Source organism: Cervus canadensis, chromosome 29 (genome assembly GCF_019320065.1).
Source record: "Cervus canadensis isolate Bull #8, Minnesota chromosome 29, ASM1932006v1, whole genome shotgun sequence".
Lineage (NCBI taxonomy): Eukaryota > Metazoa > Chordata > Mammalia > Artiodactyla > Cervidae > Cervus > Cervus canadensis.
The window spans coordinates 16,331,427-16,351,378 of record NC_057414.1 but is presented as its reverse complement, the minus strand read 5'-3'; the positions used below and the strand labels follow the sequence as shown (position 1 = coordinate 16,351,378).

The following is a 19,952-nucleotide window of genomic DNA, read 5'->3' as shown; positions in this document are numbered from 1 at the left end:
TGGAATTCCAGTTGAATTATTTCAAATCCTGAAAGATGATGCTGTGAAAGTGCTGCGCTTAATATGCCAGCAAATTTGGAAAACTCAGCCGTGGCCACAGGACTGGAAAAGGTCAGTTTTCATTCCAATCCCAAAGAAGGGCAATCCCAAAGAATGCTCAAACTACTGTACAGTTGCACTCGTCTCACACGCTAGTAAAGTAAGGCTCAAAATTCTCCAAGCCAGGTTTCAGCAAAACATGAACCATGAATTTCCAGATGTTCAAGCTGGTTTTAGAAAAAGGCAGAGGAACCAGAGATCAAATTGCCAACATCCGCTGGATCATCGAAAAAGCAAGAGAGTTCCAGAAAAACATCTATTTCTGCTTTATTGACTATGCCAAAGCCTTTGACTGTGTGGATCACAATAAACTGTGGCAAATTCTGAAAGAGATGGGAATACCAGACCACCTGACCTGCCTCTTGAGAAATCTGTATGCAGGTCAGGAAGCAACAGTTAGAACTGGACATGGAACAACAGACTGGTTCCAAATAGGAAAAGGAGTACGTCAAGGCTGTATATTGTCACCCTGCTTATTTAACTTATATGCAGAGTACATCATGAGAAACGCTGGGATGGAAGAAGCACAAGCTGGAATCAAGGATGGCCAGAGGATTCAGTAACCTCATATGTGCAGTTACACCACCCTTATGGCAGAAAGGGGACGAACTTAAAGAGCCTCTTGATGAAATGAAGAGGAGGTGAAAAAATTGGTCTTAAAAGCTTCACGTTCAGGATAGCTAAGATAATGGCATCCAGTCCATCCACTTTCTGGCAATAGATGCTGGGACAACGTAGAAACAGTGGGCTGACTTTATTTTTCTGGGCTCCAAAATCACTGCAGATGGTGACCGCAGCCATGAAATTAAAAGACGCTTACTCCTTGGAAGGAAAGTTATGACCAACCTAGACAGCATATTAAAAAGCAGAGCATTACTTTGCCAACAAAGGTCCATCTAGTCAAGGCTATGGTTTTTCTAGTAGTCATGTATGGATGTGAGAGATGGACTATAAAGAAAGTTGACCCAGAGGAATCGGGTGGAGAGGGAGGTGGGAGGGGGGATCGGGACGGGGAATACGTGTAAATCTATGGCTGATTCATATCAATGTATGACAAAAAAAATAAACAAAAAAAAAAAAAAAGAAAGTTGAGTGCTGAAGAATTGATGCTTTTGGACTGTGGTATTGGAGAAGACTCTTGAGAGTCCCTTGGACTGCCAGGAGATTCAACCAGTCCATCCTAAAGGAGATCAGTCTTGGGTGTTCTTTGGAAGGACTGATGTTGAAGCTGAAACTCTAATCCTTTGGCCACTTGATAACGAAGAGCTGACTCACTGGAAGAGACCCTGATGCTGGGAAAGATTGGGGGCAGGAGGAGAAGGAGACGACAGAGGATGAGATGGTTGGATGGCATCACCGATTCAATGGACATAGGTTTGGGTGGGCTCCGGGAGTTGGTGATAGACAGGGAGGCCTCGCGTGCTTTGGTTCATGGGGTCGCAAAGAGTCAGACACAACTGAGTGACTGAACTGAACTGAAAGTATACTTGATATACGTAAAAGTGAAAGTCACTCAGTCATGTCCGACTCTCTGAGACCCTGTGAACTGTAGCCTGTCAGGCTCCTTTGTCCATGAGGATTCTCTGGACCAGAATACTGCATGGGTAGCCATTCCCCTCTCCAGAAGGGATCGATCCCAGGTTCCATCGAACCCAACCCAGGGATCAAACTCAGGTCTCCTGCATTGCGGGCAGATTCTTTACCATCTGAGCCACCAGGGAAGCCCTTGATATACATGGGACCTGATAAATACATACATCCTCTCTCTTAATTTGCAAAAATTTCCTACAAGTGGTCTACAACAACTTATATTTACTTTAAGATGTGAGACTGTTATCAGATGGGAGAGATGGGAGTTGAATGAATCCTGAATGTTGTACAGAGCATTTCACAGGGAAGGGGAATAGACACACTGGGGCTCTGGTGCCCAAAGCCTTATTACTTTACAAGCTACTGTTGGTCACTTAGCTGATTCAGAGTTGTCTCTAGGTATGGAAGTGTGTACTGACCACTTCAGGAAATAGAAGAACCAGGATCTTTTCATATTAAGAGGTAGAAACCACTTATTCCATTAATTCTAGGTATCCTCTCTCCCTGCATCTGTGTGAACAGTGCAGCTGAATAAATATCAGAATCAAAAATTCAGCTCTCAGATAATTTTCCATCTTGAGGCAACCCAACTCTGTGATATAGGGTCCTCTGGGGCCCTAGACTCTCCCAGAGTCTCAGTCTCTTCCATGACTTCAGAACAAAAGTTTGCAGGTTCCTCAAGCATGTCCCAGGCTCAACCCTGGTTTTCTAAATAAAGCTCTGTGATTGAAACTAACCATTTCTGACCTTAACCCTTCTCTGAGAAAATAATGTTCCACTGTAGCAGTCAAAATTACAGAAGCAAGTCTAGCAGTTTAATATCTAGACTGTATATTCCTATATTAAAAACCTTACACCTATTCACCATGCCTGACCTCTACAGAAATTCGGCACTTTATTTTTGTTAGAACCTTCAACTTTTACTGTATCCGAAACTGAAATGAGCTTTCCATAAACCTGGATATAACATGAGTCATTAATCTCAATAAATCAATCCCAACGAAATAAAAACCTACACACTTTCTAAAATATCAACACAGAGTAAAATTAGATCAGAAAATTTCTCTAAAAGGATTATAAGTAAGCAGTCTTTGGTTTATAATAGCTCCAAGTGTCATCATGAACATTATTCATGCTACTTCAGATGCAGAAGTATTTTGTAAGCTTCTTGAAGGTAGAGAGAGAGAAAAGATGCATGGTACAGTGGAAACTAATCAGGATTTAGAATCTGAAGATGTAGGTGCAAATTCCTGCCATCACTTACTAGTTGTGTGACCCCAATGAGTCACCTAACTTCTTCGAGCCTTAGTTTTCTCACCTGTGAAACAGAACGAAAGCCACCTACTTTACATGGTTATGGAGAGAAAAAAATAAGGCAAGGTTTATGTTTTTAAATGTTATGTACAAATATAAACCTTATCTTCTAATTGTTTGGAACGTGTGCTTATTACCCCTGTATTTGGCCATAATTCAGTGCAACAGACAATAGTAGGTAAAAAAGGATCTCCTGATGTCTATGTAGGAGACACAAGTGGCCAGTGAAATCACACACTCTTAAGAAAAGTGAGGTACGGCACCCAAGTATAAACTCCTAACTTTGAAAAGTTAACTTTCCAGCTTGGTCACTAAGGATGCTTAGTGAACACCACCACCTCTCACATGGACCTGCAGTCCTGGATGTACACCCTTTACCCTTTTCCATACACGAAGCTGCAGCTGTAACACACGGCACAAGACTCGAGACAAGTGGTGGTTGAACGCTACATGTCCTAAGCCACGGGCCTTCTTGGCTAACTTAAGACTTGTCACTATTAATATCTGGGTTTCTATTAATACTCTCCCTTTCCCTGTGAGCTAATTTAAATCTGTTCTGTAAAGCTATTCTTAAACCACACGTTCTGGAGCCTGGGCCTGGTTCCCAACTACAGATCATAACTTTCCACTTTGGCTTTTCTACTTGCAGAAATATTAATAATAGGAATTTTGCCCCAGCTGAATCTCGGAGGAGAGGTGGAGCTCTGTTGGAATTTTGGGAGGGACAAGTCTTTGTTATGCAGGACTGTCCCATGCCCCTCACACACACACACACATTTCTACATCCCAGAGGCTGTGGTACTGCCACTGGCTGAAACCCACTATAACACCTACCTGTCTCTGCCACCTTGATCCCTGTTGACTTTAGTCTCTTATCAAGGTAGAATGAGGACTGGGGACGTTCCCCTCTACAGCTTGAGAAAAGAAGGTTCTTAGCTTCTCCAGAGCTCCCATCTTTGTGGAGAGACAGATTAAGGCTCTGATACAAGATCTCCTGAGGATTGGGTTGCTGAGACCAACTGAATGTCACTGTTGCTCTACTGAGACAGTTTTAACCAACACAGGTTTTTATTCTCTTCAAGTCACATGAGGGTTGAGGGGCGGGGAGGCTCAGGTAATGGGGTGCATGCTAAGTCACTTCAGTCGTGTCCAACTCTTTGCGACCCCATGGACTGTAGCCTGCCAGGCTCCTCTGTCCATGAGGATTCTCCTGGCAAGAATACTGGGGTGAGTTGCCATACCTTCCTCCAAGGGATCTTCCTGACCCAGGGATCAAACCCATATCTCTTATGTCTCCTGTATTGGCAGGTGGGTTCTTTACCATCTAGCACCACCTGGGAAGCTCCCAGGAAATGGGGAATGACTGCTAATGAGTCAATGAGTATGGGACTCAGGGAGACGGGGTAACCAGACAGAGAATGGTGGGCCCTCGGAGTGGCTCCTACCGTAGCTCATTCACAGAAATCAGCTTTGTGCCATGTTACAGATGACTAAGACACACTGACTTCCCTCCCAACCCCAGGCTTGGAAACAATTCTTTTTCCACATCTACAAGGCAGAAGGTTATGATTAATAAGATGCCCTGAACCGACTAAATGTCACAATCAAATGAAAGCCCCCGGTGTTTAATGTAAGCTCTGAGCCAGGCTGTCCCATGGAGGAGGAAGAAAAGGAGGAGGAGGAAAGAGGGAAGAATAGATCATTGCCCTATAGTTTTTAGTAAGAAAACACAGAAAGGCCAGCTCTGCGGCTGAGGGGAGAGGGAGGAGGTTGAGGCGGCGGGAAGATGCTGCACTCTGGGGTAAACTGCAGTCGATGAGGGATCATTTCTCAGAGTCAAGTAAGAAGTGAGTTCAGGCAAGTATGGCTGCTGATGCTGCTTTGAACACCTCAGAAGGGAGGACGGATTTCTCAGGAGTGAAAAAGATGAGTTCTCTAGGAGTCAAAGAAAATGATAACAAGTCGAGCACTAGGCCTCCTCCTCCTACCAAACGCAAAGGCTGCTCTGATGAGAAGTCCAAGGATGACTCTAAAGAGAAAGGGGCCTCCAAAGAGTCAAGCGAGAAGGACGGTGGCGGGGACAGGACTCTCAAGAGGCACAGCGCTGCCGGGGGGGCGGCAGCACCAGCTCTCCTCCAGCTCCTTGTCGGTACTGAGCTGCCCAGGACGCTCCAGCACGCACCCCGAGCGGCACTCCTTCCCGGTGCAGACCGGACAGCAGGAGGCATTCCCGTCCCAAATGGAAACCACCCAAGGGAGAAGGAAAGGACAGGAAAAGGGAGCCGTTCCCCTAAATCCACGAAGGAGCACACTGGGAGGCTGACCAGGAATGTGCCCAAGGATCACGTCGGGACGAGCCTCTCCAGCTTCGGGAAAATAAACGTGATTGACATGCCTCCAGAAAGGATGCACCCTCATCTATCTAAAAGGCTACGCCTGTGTGCAGTTTGAGACTCCAGATGAAGCTCAGAAGGCACTAGAGCACACGGACGGAGGACAAATGTGTGGCCAGGAGGATTACTGTCACCGCTGGGCTGGCCCCCAGCCTCAGCCACCCACCAGGCGATTCAGCCCTGCAAGGAGAAGGCCGCCACCGCCTCCCAGGTAGCGCAGGTCACCCTGACGCTGCAGGAGAAGGTCACGGTCCCCTCGGGCATACAGGTCCCTGTGCGTGGTGATCCTTCCCCCCACCTCTCTGCCACGACACGAGCCACTCCAGCTCCAACTCCACCCGGACAAGCAGGGCCGCTGAAGCTCTGCCCCGTGACTCACGTCTCACCCGACTCACTTTTGTCGCTTTTCCAGCCAATGGAGGATCCGTAGGAAAGAAATCCCTCACTTGGGCAGGCTTCAAAGGTGCGGGCAGCAACCGACACGTTTCCCCTGGCAGCAGAGTTCCAGCTGCAGAAGGGTTGTTGGTTTGGGGTCCTGCCTATTAAGACACCCCCCAGTTTTCTGGCTGGCCAGCTCCCACGCTTCTGGTGCCCAAGACTCAGCTGAGCGTCAGCGCCGGCAGGGACGAGCAGAGGGCTGCAGGCGGTGGCTCAGCCCCAGCCTGGGGTCTGCAGGGCCCCTCAGGAAAGGCTGTGCTTTACACGGCTGCCCCTCCAGTCAGCCTGGCCCTGCTCGAGTCCTCTCCTGACCTCTAGGGCCACACACCCACTGTTATCTGCCCCCAAAATGTACATGTGTCTTTTCACATGTACTCATGCGTGTGCATGCATGCACACACACACACCCTATGGCTCCCTTTCTCTCTCTGAAAATGGTGAGCCAGTTGAGAGTCAGCTCTGCCCAGTCATCATGAACCCCCTGTTGTGCTGGTATCCATGGTGGTCTTACAGGTTACCTCGGCAGCCTTTTTGGCTTTTATCGTAGAGTCAGTACTATAAATTCTCTGTCCTGAGTTTTACAACTTTGCAGTATTTTAGATAATATTATGTTTGTACTTTATTGTGTACAATAAAAGGGCTGTGTTTAATAAACCTAGGATTAGAGTGCAGAAAACAAGAAAAGAAAATACAGGAAAGGCAAGAGGGAGATTGTTTTGCGCTTTCTCCAAGCTGTGGGGTGTTCTGCTTAAGAATAATAATTAAATTCTTTTACTCTATGTCAGGCACTGAATTATGCACTTTATTATATATATTTCATCCTTATAACCATCCTATGAGTCGTTACTATTTCTGATCCCATTTTAAAGATGAAGAAACTAGGGTATGAAGCACTTAAGTAAACTTAAGAATAGATAAAAAGCTATGAAGTGTCAAAGCCAGGATTTCTGACTCTGTCTTCTGGGCCCTTCTTGCTAACCAAGGCTTCTTCTCTTAAACTCAGATCTCAGCTAGAGTTGCCTGCAACTTTTTTAGATCTGAAGTATTAAGACTCTCAATGAGGGTGGCAGAAGCTGGAACTGAAATAAGACATTCTGCGGTGTTAGTCTCTAAGTCATGTCCAACTCTTTGCAACCCCATGGACTATAGCCTGCCAGGCTCCTCTGTCCATGGGGATTCTCCAGGCAAGAATATTGCAGTGGGCTGCCATTTCCTTCTCCAGGGAATCCTTCTGACCCAGGAATCGAATCCGGGTCTCCTGCGTTGCAATAATATACTGCTCTGTGTTAAATCTGCCTTTTTTGGCTGCGCTGGGTCTTGGCTGCCGTGTGCAGGATCTTCACTGTGGCATGTGGGCTCTTTAGTTCAGTCTGCAGGATCTTGACTTGCAGCACACGGGTTCTTAGTGGTAGCATGCAAGTTCTAGTTCCCTGACCAGGGATGGAACATGGGCCGGGCTCCCTGCACTGGGAGCACTGAGTGTTCACCACTGGACCACCAGGAATGTCCCCATGTTGAATCTTATAGTTAGGGAAGCTTTCAGTGGTGATTTCTCAGAAAAACTGGGTTCAATTCTTAGTCTATCTTTTAGTGTGTGATCCTAGCAAAGTGTCATGACCTCTCAAAGATGCATGAAGAAAGTATCACCTGCTCTGTTTATCTCATGGAGTTGTAATGTTTATCTCACGAGGTTGTAAAGAGAATCAGATGTGTGCGTGAGCATTAATGTGTCAGCTTTGGGACCACTTTGAAGATTTTTAAGTTCTCCAAATCTTTGGATCAATGCAGCTGCCGGATAAACAAAGTGTTACCCACTACAGTGAAGCAGATAGTCCTGAGACAGATCAGAATCCTGGATTGTTGGGAATATTAATAGCCACTCCTGCTTTTATATGTGACCCCTGTGGAAAGCCCCTGATGTGATTCCGCTCTGACTCAAGTGCTCAGGGAATGATTCCCTTCCTCACCCCTTCTCTGCCCCGATCCTTCCCCTACTCCTACCCTGCCAGCTCTGTGCTTTTATCAGTGAATTACAAGGGGCTTGATACTCCAGAGCCTCAGGAATAATCCAGGTACGAACAGAACAAGAGCTGTCTGGGATTCCCCCATCCCAGGATCACTGGGGCTCACCAGCAGCCTCCCTGTGGTTCAGTTCCCCATCCCCCAAGCAGGCTGATTCATTTGTTCAGGGCACACCATGGAGTCCTGCCAAACGCAAACAGACTGGCTATGGGGCACGTGCCAAGCTATGCTGGGAGCAGGCTCATTACTGCCACAGTCACTACAACAAATAACAACAAAAGCCTCTAGGTACAAATTAGCACACATAATAAACTTAATTCAAGAAACACTGAAGAGACCCTTAGTCGCATTTTGATTCAAACAGCACCATTTATCACACAAGGGCCCGGCGGCCTCTACAAACTGAAAGTAAGACGCTGGTACAGATTAGCTTCTACTATGCTCGGTGACCCTACCAACCTAAATTCACTTACTACTGCTGCTACACACACACACACACACACACACACACACACGAATGTGAAAGGAATGCTGGGAAGAGTGCAGAGTAACTGAAAAGAAGTCACAGTCTGGAAATTATGAAGGGGGTCTGTGTTCTATTCCAAACTGGATTATTCCTTAGCCTCCGGACTTGGAAGTATCAAGTCCCATGTAATTCACTCATAAAAGCACAAAGCCAGGAGGGAAGTAAAGGCATCATTCGCTGAGCGCCTGAGTCAGACAGGAATCACATGAAGAACTTTACATAGGACTCACACGTGAACAGGAGTGGCTATTAATAGTTCCAACAAACCAGAGAAACCACTGTGATGAGACTTGCACACCTCTTTCCAAAGTAATAAACACACAGTGTGTTTCAACAGGGACAAAACACCAGCTACAGAGACAAATAATAACAGTTAGCATTTGAGCACCTACACAATGTGCCAGTATTCTGCTAAACTCTTTACTCATGGACACTGTCTGATTTTCAATACTCACAACCACCTAGGAAGTACATGATACTATCTTCAATTTGTGGATGAACGAACCAAGTTGCTTAAAGTGGTTAAGCATCTTGTCTGGTCAGTCACTAGGTTCAAGTCCCACCTCAATCATCTTCTGCCTGTGTGACTTCATACAAATCCCTCAGCTTTGCTGGTGCCTCCAGAGGTAAAGAATCCATCTGCCAATGCAGGAGACGCAGGTTCAATCCCTGGATTGGGAAGATCCCTTGGCTAAGGAAATGGCAATCCACTCTAGGATTCTTGCCTGAGAAATCCCATGGACAGAAGAGCTTGCAGGTTACAGTCCATGGGGTTGCAAAAAATTCAGACACGATTTAGGGACTAAACAACAACAGCGGCAACATCCCAACAGTGAATGGAGATAAGACCAGTCCTCCCTGGCACTCATTGACTGCTGCAAGGACTACATATTACACAGAAGACTGAAGTGTGCATAAAAGTATTTCATCTTCTCTTAAGTGGGCTGCAGTCAATGGCAGGCAGAGACTATGGCACATGATCTTTAAAAAACCCTGAAAGTAAGACATAAAGCATACACTGAATGATCGTGCTTTCACCATGGCCATGAATGAGTAGATGGTATCAATACAAATATGAATACAATGATTATGCACTCAAGATTACAGATGAGCAAAGTCTGTCTGCCTAGTCATCTTTTCAACATATTGACTGAGCACCCACTTCTGCGGCTAGCACTGTGCCATCCCGGCCACAGGGGTAAGTACGAGGCCCTGGAGGAACCCAGCAGGGCACTAAAGGGAGACTGACCCAGAGTAAAGGTGTCGGTGAGAACTAACACAGCTCGAATAAGGGGTCATCAGGCAGGAAAGGAGCGACACAAGGGAGACAGGCTGGGGCAGATGGTGGAAAAGCGATAAACGGCCCTCTTAAAAAGTTTCAGAAGAGTCAGCAAACTGAAGGAGCTACCTTAAGAGAATCAGAGAAGCACAGTCACATGAGGAAGGAGGGAAAAAAAGGGCAGGTGGAGAAATTGTTGCTGCTGTTCAGTCCCTCAGTCGTGTCTGACTCTTTGTGACCCATGGACTGGAACGTGCCAGGCTTCCCTGCCCTTCACCATCTTTTGGAGCTTGCTCACACTCATGCCCATTGGGTCAGTGATGCCATCCAACCATCGCATCCTCTGCGGCCCCCTCCTCCTCCTGCTCTCCGTCTTTCCCCGCATCAAGAGTCTCGCGTGAACTTGAAGCGCACCCCTAAGCTCTGTTTAGGGCTGGCTGCTTATGCAGTTTCCTCCCCTCTCACTCCAGTCCTGTCTTCTTCTGAGTTTATACTGATATCATAAAAGTCTTCTTCTTCTTTTATGCCTTTGGCCTACCTAGGTTACAAATGGCCCTGATTTTAGAGGGTCTCCAGGCATATTTCAACTTCTGTTTTCTTATCTGTTAGATCTTTATAACATCCCAAGAGTATCATGCACATAAAATGAGGTGTCATGTAACTGTTCAACAAATAGACATCCACATGCAAAAGAATGAAGATGAAACTTTATATGGTATATAAAAATCAACTAAAAATGGGTTAAAGACTTGAGTGTAAGACTTAGAACTATAAAACTCTTAGAAGGAAACACACAGGAAAAGCTCCGTGTTGGATCTGGCAATGATTTCTTGGATATAACACCAAAATCACAGGTAGCCAAAGGAACAAAACAGGTAAACTGAACTACAGAGAGATTACAAACTTTGGGGAATCACAGGACACAGTCAAAAGGGTGAAAAGACAACTCAGGCTGGGAAATAGAATATCTGCACATCATATATCTGATAAGGGCTTAATATCTAGAATATGTGAAGAACTGTTACAACTCAACAACAGCAAAAACCACCTCAGTAAAAAAATGGGCAGATGTGAACAGACATTGTTCCAAAGAAGATATACAAATGGCCAATATTCACATGAAAAAATGTTCAACCTACTAATCATTAGGGACATGCAGATCAAAACCACACTGAGACACCAACACACAGTCACCAGGATGGTTACTATCAAAAAAAGAAGAAGAAAATAACAAGTGAGTCAAGGATGTGAAGGAACTGGAACCCTTGTACACTATGGTGGGAATGTGAAGTGGTGCAGCTGCTACAGAAAACAGTTTGGTGGTTCCTGAAAAAATTAAAAACAGAATTTCCATATGACCCAGCAATTCCACTTCTGAGTATATATCAAAAAAGAATTGAAAACAAGGTCTCAAACGATATTTGTATACCCATGTTCACAGCAGCATTATTCAAAGTAACCAAAAAGTGAGAGCAATCTGCTCTCTCAATAATAATGGAATATTATTCAGCCTTAAAAAGGAAGGAAATTCTGACACATGCAACAACGTGGATGAACCCTGCAAACTGAAATCGCAAAAAGACAACTCCTACACAATTCCACAATTCTCACTGAGTTTTGGATTTTTAACCATTAAGAAAAGGAAGAAAAAAAGGATTAAACTATTCTACATTTCCTTTCAGCTGTAAAAACATGAACACACTGAAGGCTAAAAAGATGAAGAACAGGCTAGCAGAAAGGAAGCATTTTTGAGCACTTCTTATGTGCAAAATACTGTGACGGGGCTGAGAGATTCACAAATACAAACCTAGAAAAGGAAGGCGATAGTTTCTGATTTGAGAGAAACAAAGGTAGACTTCACCATGTAGGTGTAGGTTACAGGAGAGCGTGATTAGCTGCTAGGGGAAATCCAAGAAAATCCACCACAGAGGTGATAATTGAGGGGCCTTGATTTTTGAGGAGGGATGTGAGGGATGAGAAAGAGTCAGTTGGGCAGAAAGAAGCTCAAAAATGCTTCCTTTCTGCTAGCCTATTCTGAATGCAGAGGCAGAGGACCAACGGGAGGCCTTCCAGAGAACGGACGCAACTAGCGAGGGCACAGTCCACAGCAGAGACGGAAGCCAGTCTGGAAAAGCAGTCTGGGTCCTGATTGGTAAATACCCAAAAAGTGGGAAAAGGAGCTGGGATTTTATGCTGAAAGCAGTGAGGACACTGACAGCTGAAATGCAGAGAGACAAGATGGGATGTGCATGTCATAGAAACACCACTTTGGCGGCCGTGTACCAGAGCGGAGATGCAGGGAAACAGGAAGCCACTGCGGCAGCACAGACGGAACAGGATGAGGGAGAGCAGTGGCAGAAGACGAGGGGAGAAAGCTCTCTCTGCCTCACTCGGCTCCCACCGACACAGGCAGGGACGGTGCACGCGCTCCAGAAGGCTGGCTCTTACACGTTATGGACCCTCAACCACGTTCCGACTGTCTAAGCGGTTTCTGACTATTTGTGAATGTCTCCAGGTCCAGGGCAATCACTCAAAGGGAGGAAACTGGCACAAAAGTTAATCTGTTTCAGCTGCGAGGCTACCCCTTCACCCCCTTCGGACGAGAAATAATGGAAGGCAGCAGTGGAAAAGAGCATCTGGCCGCAGTCAAGACCCATCCCTTCCCGTGTTGAGCTGTTGCCTCATCCCTGGGAATCACGACAATCAAGAATGGAGAATCGTTCTTTTCATCCCTTCTCACAGCATCATCCCTGCGACCCCATGCCCTAACAATGGTGGGGTCTGTGTTATGCTTTCCCTCCATCGCTGCCCCTCCCCACCACGGCACAACGGAGAGGCTGTGCCCCAGGGACCCGTGCGGTGGTGAGCCTCACAGCCTCTGAACCGTCTTTGAGGGGCAGGACGCTCCTCCAGAAAGGGCTGCCTGAAGGAGCAGATTTTAAAAGACCCATCGTTAGCTAGAGGGAATGGGGAAGACTGTCTCCCCTCCCTCTATTGCACTAGCAAAAAAGATTTTCATGACGGTTCCCAGTGGTGGTAAGTGTGTGATTAAACAGACACCCCTGTCCATTGCTCAAAGCTATTTGCTGATGTGATGTATTTGGAAAACAATTTGGCGGTATTTCAAGAGCCTTAAAAATGCTCATTCCCTTTTGCCCAATAATTCTCCTTTCTGGCAAGTGACTAAGGGAATAATTCAAAGGAAAGAAAACTGTACATGCGTGAAGACACATAGCATCAGAGGCCAAAAAAAGTGGCAGTTTCTTTTTTTTTTGAGATTTTTTTTTCTTCCCATGTCTACCCCTCTGACTCTCCCTTAGGCTTTATAATGTTGATCTCTGCAAGAGAACCAGATGTGATGACAGAAACTGCAACCTTTTACCTGAGTATACAACTGAAAATAGACATGCTGAAAGAAAATTTACATGACTAACCAAACTCAGCAATGAGTTACATTAGAGGCTTCTTACTCATTTTTAAGGCAGGAAATTATTATTAAAAATTCATTTAAGGTAATGAATTTATACATTCAGTATTCTACCATGTACCAGGCACTCTGCCAGGGGCTGAGGGATTGAGCAAACAATACAGACATGGTCCTTGATCTCAGAGCCTGGTGCCTAGCAGAAATGTCAACAAGAAACAAGTAATTATAATAAAGCATGATCAATATTATGATAAAGGGAAATATGGTGTGCTAGTGGGATGAATAGCAAGAGTATCTTATTCTTATTGAAGGGATCAGAAAAAGCCAGTGGAAGAAGTTAGGGAATTTGGACTTTATCCTCAGGACCAGAGAAGTATTGTAGTTTCCAAAAGAGGAGAGCTTATGGCTGGATTTCTGTTCTGGAAAGATCACTCTGGTTGCTGGGTGAAAAGCTGGAGAAGAGTAACTACGGTCAAGCACCATCTGGGAGGCTCTCACAGTCCCAGTGAGGAGAGTGTGGCTTGGACTGCTGTGGGGTAATGGAGAGAAAGAGGAGGCAATGCAAAGGAGATATTTAACAGCTAGAATCAACTTCCTGTTCATTGCTAGAACATGAGGGGTGATACAGAAGAATGACTTCTAGACTTTTGCCTTGAGCCAACTGAATGCAGATTTCCTGGAGCTCTAGGAAATTTGGTACTGGGTAGATGATACTGAGTATAATTTTAGACATTTACACCTGGAAGGTCTTCAAGACATTTTTGCGGCACTGAACTACGTAAGCCAAGGATTCAGTCCTCAAAGTGCATACGTGGGCTGGAAATACAGATTTGGAAGTCATCAGCCTATAGGCCTGGTAACTGAGGCAATGGGAGTGGATATGATCATCCTTGTAACAAGGGTTTATTGAGCTCAGCACAGTACCAACTGCTGTGAGACAGGACAGAAGGGGGAGAGTTTCCCTAGATCACTCCTTCCAGGATGCCCTCCCACAATCTTAGACTAATGGAAATACAACAGACCTCTGTTACTGCTTACACTTACCTCTCTAAGCTATACCACTCAAGAGGTAAGTCTTGGCTGGCTTATCTTGCCTATAGATTGCAAATAAGTGCCTTGCAGGCAGGAACCACGCCTCACATCTCTTTACTTCCAGCCCACAGCAGTGTCTAGAGCAGAGTGTGTGTGTGTGTTTGGAAACTGACGCTGTAATAAGGACATACGGCACAGATTACACTGCATTTCCTCTAAATGCGTTCTTAAATTGTGAAATTATTTCCACCTCCTGTCAAGTCTTTGGTCACGAGCATACACTAGGTGTCTGCTACTAAGCTCTGGACAGATCTGCAGCAGTCTTCAATGGTACCTACCTAAGAGAAGCTCTTTTTTCTCAATACTCTTGATCCTGAGTGGTGATTTATTAACACTTATTTATTCATGGTGTTGTGATGGAGGACAGTCTAAGAGACACAGAGCTGGTGTCTGCCTACAAGTGTACCTGTAATCTCCAGCAGCACAGATGACCAAGGGAGGTTTGGATAGAAGATACAGATAAAACATTAAGACTAGGTAAGATTAAATACTGACATTCCATTCAGACAGAAGACTGAGTACATCAGAGCAGAGGAGAGAAAGGACAAGGGAATGTTAAGGGAGTATAATGGTTAGAAAAAGAGAAGGGCTGGAGGTAAAGCAATGACAAGTTTTTTGGGAGTCTGGAAAAGATGAAAACACAATCAAGCATAGCAGCCTCCACGCTGTTCAGGAGAGGGGAATATTCTGAGAGGTCACAGAAGGGGACAGGCTTTGTGCTAAGTGATTTACATGCAGTCTCTCATTATTGACTGCAATCCTATGAGGTAGGAGTCCTTCATCCCATTTTACGGATAGCGTAACTGAGGCTCAGGGGAGTAGAAGAATTCCATAAATATCTCATGACACTCAAGTATTTCCGAACTCAAAAGACTGCAAAGCCTCGATAAAATTCTGTAGGGAGGTTGGTCATTTTCACTTATGGTTGTGGCCAGTTAATTCAAAATCATCCATTTTATAGCGATGTGCTGGAGTCAGCTTCCATCGGCTCACGAAGGCTTATTGTTAAATTTTCAGTAATTCTGCAACTCAGCTGACTTCACCTTAGTAATCTGAAATCAGTCGGTGGGAGTATTTACATCACGGAAACTGGCAAATTCTATAAGTCAGGGTATCTTCTCTTTGTTTTTTTTTCCTCAGAACCTGCTGTTAAACGTTTATCAGTGCACTGCTGGTTGAGAACCTCAGAGACGGAAGGGAATGATTTTTATCTAACTTGCCAGGTCCCATCCAAGTCCTACCTATGGGTTCCAGTTGGACCGTGCTGAGAAGCGTTCTGAGACTTCTTTTGTGTTTATCTACCGTAAAGAAACTGCTAAAACCGCAGTGGTGTTTGTCATAGGCAGAGAAGGGGAAGTGGCAGCAGTTGTTCCTTGTACCTTCCCCCTCTGGCACAATCTAACGCTTTAAATCTAGAGATCCAGAGAGGGAAGGTCGTTTACCTGAAGCCACCTAGTGAACAGGGCAGAGCTGAGGCTAGACATTAAATACCCCGATTTCTTGTCCAGTGGTCCTTCCAGGCCAGCACAGAGAGGGCGAAGGTGAGGCACGCTCACTTAGCTGGCATTAATACCGAGCGGCATTTACAGACAGTGACCGCTAAGTGGGAATGCCGCGGAGGGCATGCGGGTATACATTGACGGGTGAGCTGAATGAACTGGATCTCTCGGCCCTGAGAGTCTATGACGCTAGGTTTCCAGGAACTCTATCTATCCTCATACGCACGATCTTCCTGACCACAGAAACTACTACCAACCTAAAGTGTGCGATTTTCTAAGAATCTTACATGACTTAGCAACACCCTGACAACTACCACACTGTCAGTAGTTGAGAGATATAGAGATTATACTTAAAAGGTGATTTTACCAGAAAAATGAGCTGAATAATGTGATGAATAAAAAAGAAAATCCACAATTGCTTATTCCTATGAATTGCACTAGTAAATTATTCCTAAAGCATTTCCACTCATTTAAACACTGTATTTTTTTAAGTAACAATGCTCAAGAATTAAGAGGTATAAAATGGCAAATAGAAAAATGTCTTCTTCCACCCTAACCCCAGCCATCCTGCTTTCTGCTTTGTAGAGATAATCACTCTTATGAGTTTCTTATGTTTCATTTCAGAGATATTTTATGTATGCAACAGTGAATATGTATAATATTTCCTTTTTCATACAAATGGCCATATACTATGATTCAGTATCATGACAGATAATGTAACTGAGGCTTATTTTTCCCACTTAAATTATATCTTGGAGCTCATTCCATATTAGTCCCCAATAGCTTCTTCATTTACTTTCTATGGAAGATGCTTCCAACCTCGTGAGACAGTCGGGTAAACGTCTTATTTAAAACCACCACAACTTGATGCCAGAGGAAGGCCAGCAAACACAAACACCATTCAAATGAAAAAATTACTTAAGCTCATGTTGAAAAACATTTCGGGGCATTTTGTTTTTGTATTACTTTAGCTTTCCTTGTAAAAATGAAATGATACATCATGGTCACAGGTCAATAAAGTAGTAAACGCCTTTGAATCAAATTTGTACAGTATTTTTTCCATAGGTTAAAAAATCTAAATGAAGAGCTAAAAACTAAATTATGGTCATGAAAGTGTTCTGAAGGGCTTTCCTATAGGAAAACAAATTGTTACTTTAAATTAGCTTTGTCTTATTCCAAAAAAGATTCAGATTATTTATTTTATTATTTGCCTGTGAGGTGTCTACATTCTGCTCTGAGTTTCCTGAAGTGCTTGAGCTTGTCAAGAGTAACAGTTTGTTCATTTTGTATTCTCAGACATAGACAGAGACACCAACATAAACAGGGACCTCAGTGAATCCTGTTGAATAGATGAAATGATACAATAGACAATACTCAAATCACTTGAGAACTCAGTTTGCTACCCTGAAGCATGTCCAGAGAAGACACAGTTCTGACCCAGTGAGATGAAGGCTAAGGAGAAACTGAATAGAAATGTATCTGGGCAGAGGACCCTGTCTATTTAACCACAGCCTATGCTCAAGATCATTCCTACTAAGCTCAAACACAAGTTTTGCTTCAGTCGTGTCCAACTCTGCGACCCCATGGACTGTAGCCTGCCAGGCTCCTTTGTCCATCGGGATTCTCCAGGCAAGAATATTGGAGTGGGTTGCCATGCCCTCCTCCAGGAGATCTTCCTGACCCAGGGACTGAACCCGCATCTCCTATGTCTGCTGCGTTGGCAGGCGAGCTTTACATCACTAGTGCCACTTGGGAAACGACACCTCTTCTTATTCAATACAATTCTACAAGTATGTATTCAGCATCTGTGCTGGGGCCACAGTGGGAACTCGATACATCTATATCTGGGTCAATTTTTAATCCCTATATTATCATCACTTCTGTACACACCTAATTCACACCACAGACTGAAACTCTAAGGGATCATGATTCAATCACTTTTGTATCTGAATACGGAATGGGATTGCTGGGCATTTGAAGTCTAATACATGAGCAGAATACAGACCCATGTACCTCATGCTGGGAATCAGCAGAGAGGGGTGGGGGCAGGGGAACATAAGTGATCCAGGGATGTATCTGTGGAAGTAATAATATCAGAGATGAGTCTTAAAGGATTAAAAAAAAATTCCCAAAAGAAAATTTTAGAAACAAGAGATCAAAGATGGAAGAAAGAAAAAAAAAAATACTCTGAACTTAAAGGGGAAGCCATCATCATCAAAAGGCATGGAGGTAGCAATACTCATGAAGTGTTCAAGAAACACTTTACTACTGAGTGTTTCTAGAGTCGAGAGTGTCTCGGGAAAAGAAGAGAATGAAATAGTAGGTTGAGTCCCAGTCACAAGGGGTCTCAGCTCATTTAAGAAATAAAATGGTGGGGCCCCAAATTTTGAGTAGAAAAAATATAATATCAAGAGAAAAATTCAGGATTTAAGAGGAAGACAGAGCTGGGATTATATCCTAGACTCTTAATCAACAGCAGTGAGACTCTGGAGAATTCAATTCCTTTGATATTTAGTATTTCCTTTACAAGGTGAGTATAATATATACTTTACTAGCTTGAAATGAGGAAGAAATGGATGTTAATGAGCTTTATAAACTGGCAAGGGCAACATAAATATTAATTGTTGTTACAATCATAAATTGTGCTTTGGGAAAAAGTCTTATACCCTTGTTGAAGATTTGTTGGATGTGAGAGGAAAACCTAGAAGTGGAATAGATAGAAAACGGTGGTGACGCAATCATTTGCTAGTGCAAATGCAGACAGAAGCCCTGCTCCTTCACCTGCAGACGCAAGGCCCTGACCTTGAGCTCTTCCTGGAGCAAGACCCTCAGGAATGAAAGGATATACATATTAACCTCTAGACATTCATGATTCCAACAGACTGGACAAAATAAATCCTGGGTCAGTGATTTCAATGGGATGACAAAATCAATTTCCTGTTGCAGGGTATTTACTGGTAGCATTGCATCTGTACTCTTTCCAAACATTGGTCCATTAAGCAATCAGCCAAAAACACTAAGTCAGAGGGAGTCTTAAAAAGGACATTAAGTGTAAGATGCTACTAACAGGGGAAATTGGTATATGGGAACCCTCTGTACTATATTCTCGATTTTTCTACAAATCTAAAGCTGTTTGAGGAAATAAAAGGCGATTTTTTAAAAGTACAAGTTCAGAGTTGTTTTTTTTCCCCCTATAATAGCCCCAAACTGAAAACAATCCAGGTATCCATCCATAGGAAAACAGATAAACTATGGTGTGTGCATGCAATGGAATACTACTAAGCAATAAAATGGAATGGGCTATTAAACAACAACATGGATGGATTTCAAAAGTATTATGCTGAGTGACAAAAGACATACACAAAAAAGCACATACTGTAAGACTCTATTTATATGAAATTCCCAAATAGACAACAATAATTTACAGTGGGGGGAAAATATCAGAATGATGGTTTTTTCTGGAGGGTGGGGGTAGGAACTATCCAGAAAGGGCATGAGAAAGCTCTCTGAAACGATGGTAATGATTTATAGATTTATTGGTGCTTGAGTTACTACATAGGTATATGCCTACCAGTTATCAGAGAACAATCACTTAAGATTTGGGCGTCTCACTCTGTAAACTTTCCATTCAGTTCAGTCTTCAGTCATGTCCAACTCTTTGCGACCCCATGGACTGCAGCATGCCAGGTCTCCCTGTCCATCACCAACTCCCAGAGCTTACTCAAACTATGTCCATAGAGTCAGTGATGCCATCCAACCACCTCATCCCCTGTCATCCCCTTCTCCTCCTGCCTTCAATCTTTCCCAGCATCAGGGTCTTTTCCAATGAATCAGTTCTTTGCATCAGGTGGCCAAAGTAAACTTTACCTTAAAGAAAAATACTGAACAACTACTCAACAAATCCCGGACTTTGGTTAATCAGTTAATGATATGCAAGCTGAAATATTTAGGGAAAAATACACTGATGCCTGTAATTTATTTTAAATGCTTTAAAAAATAAGATGAATAATAGATTAACAGATTGATAGGTGGATAGATATGTGATACAGCAAGTGTCGTAAAATATTAACAGTGGAATCTGAATGGTGGATATATGGGCTTAAACTGTAAAATTATTTGAACTTTGCTGTATGTTTGAAATTTTTCATTAAAAGGTTTTGGGAAAAATAAGGAACCTTTTGGGGTCTTGTGTCTGGGTTGGGTGATTGAGAGAAAGAGATTATATCTAAGCTTATCGGACCACACTTCTAGGCTCCTAAAATTAATAAAAATC

At 43.9% G+C, this 19,952-nt stretch overlaps 1 protein-coding gene and 1 pseudogene across 10 annotated transcripts in view; one reads left to right on the top strand and one right to left on the bottom strand.

Moving 5' to 3' along the window:
- GAB2 (GRB2 associated binding protein 2) overlaps window positions 1-19,952 on the bottom strand; it is a 177,851-nt gene that overhangs the window by 84,730 nt on the left and 73,169 nt on the right. The gene's annotated exons all lie outside the window — the stretch shown is intronic.
- Window positions 4,889-5,755, top strand: LOC122431418 (annotated as a pseudogene).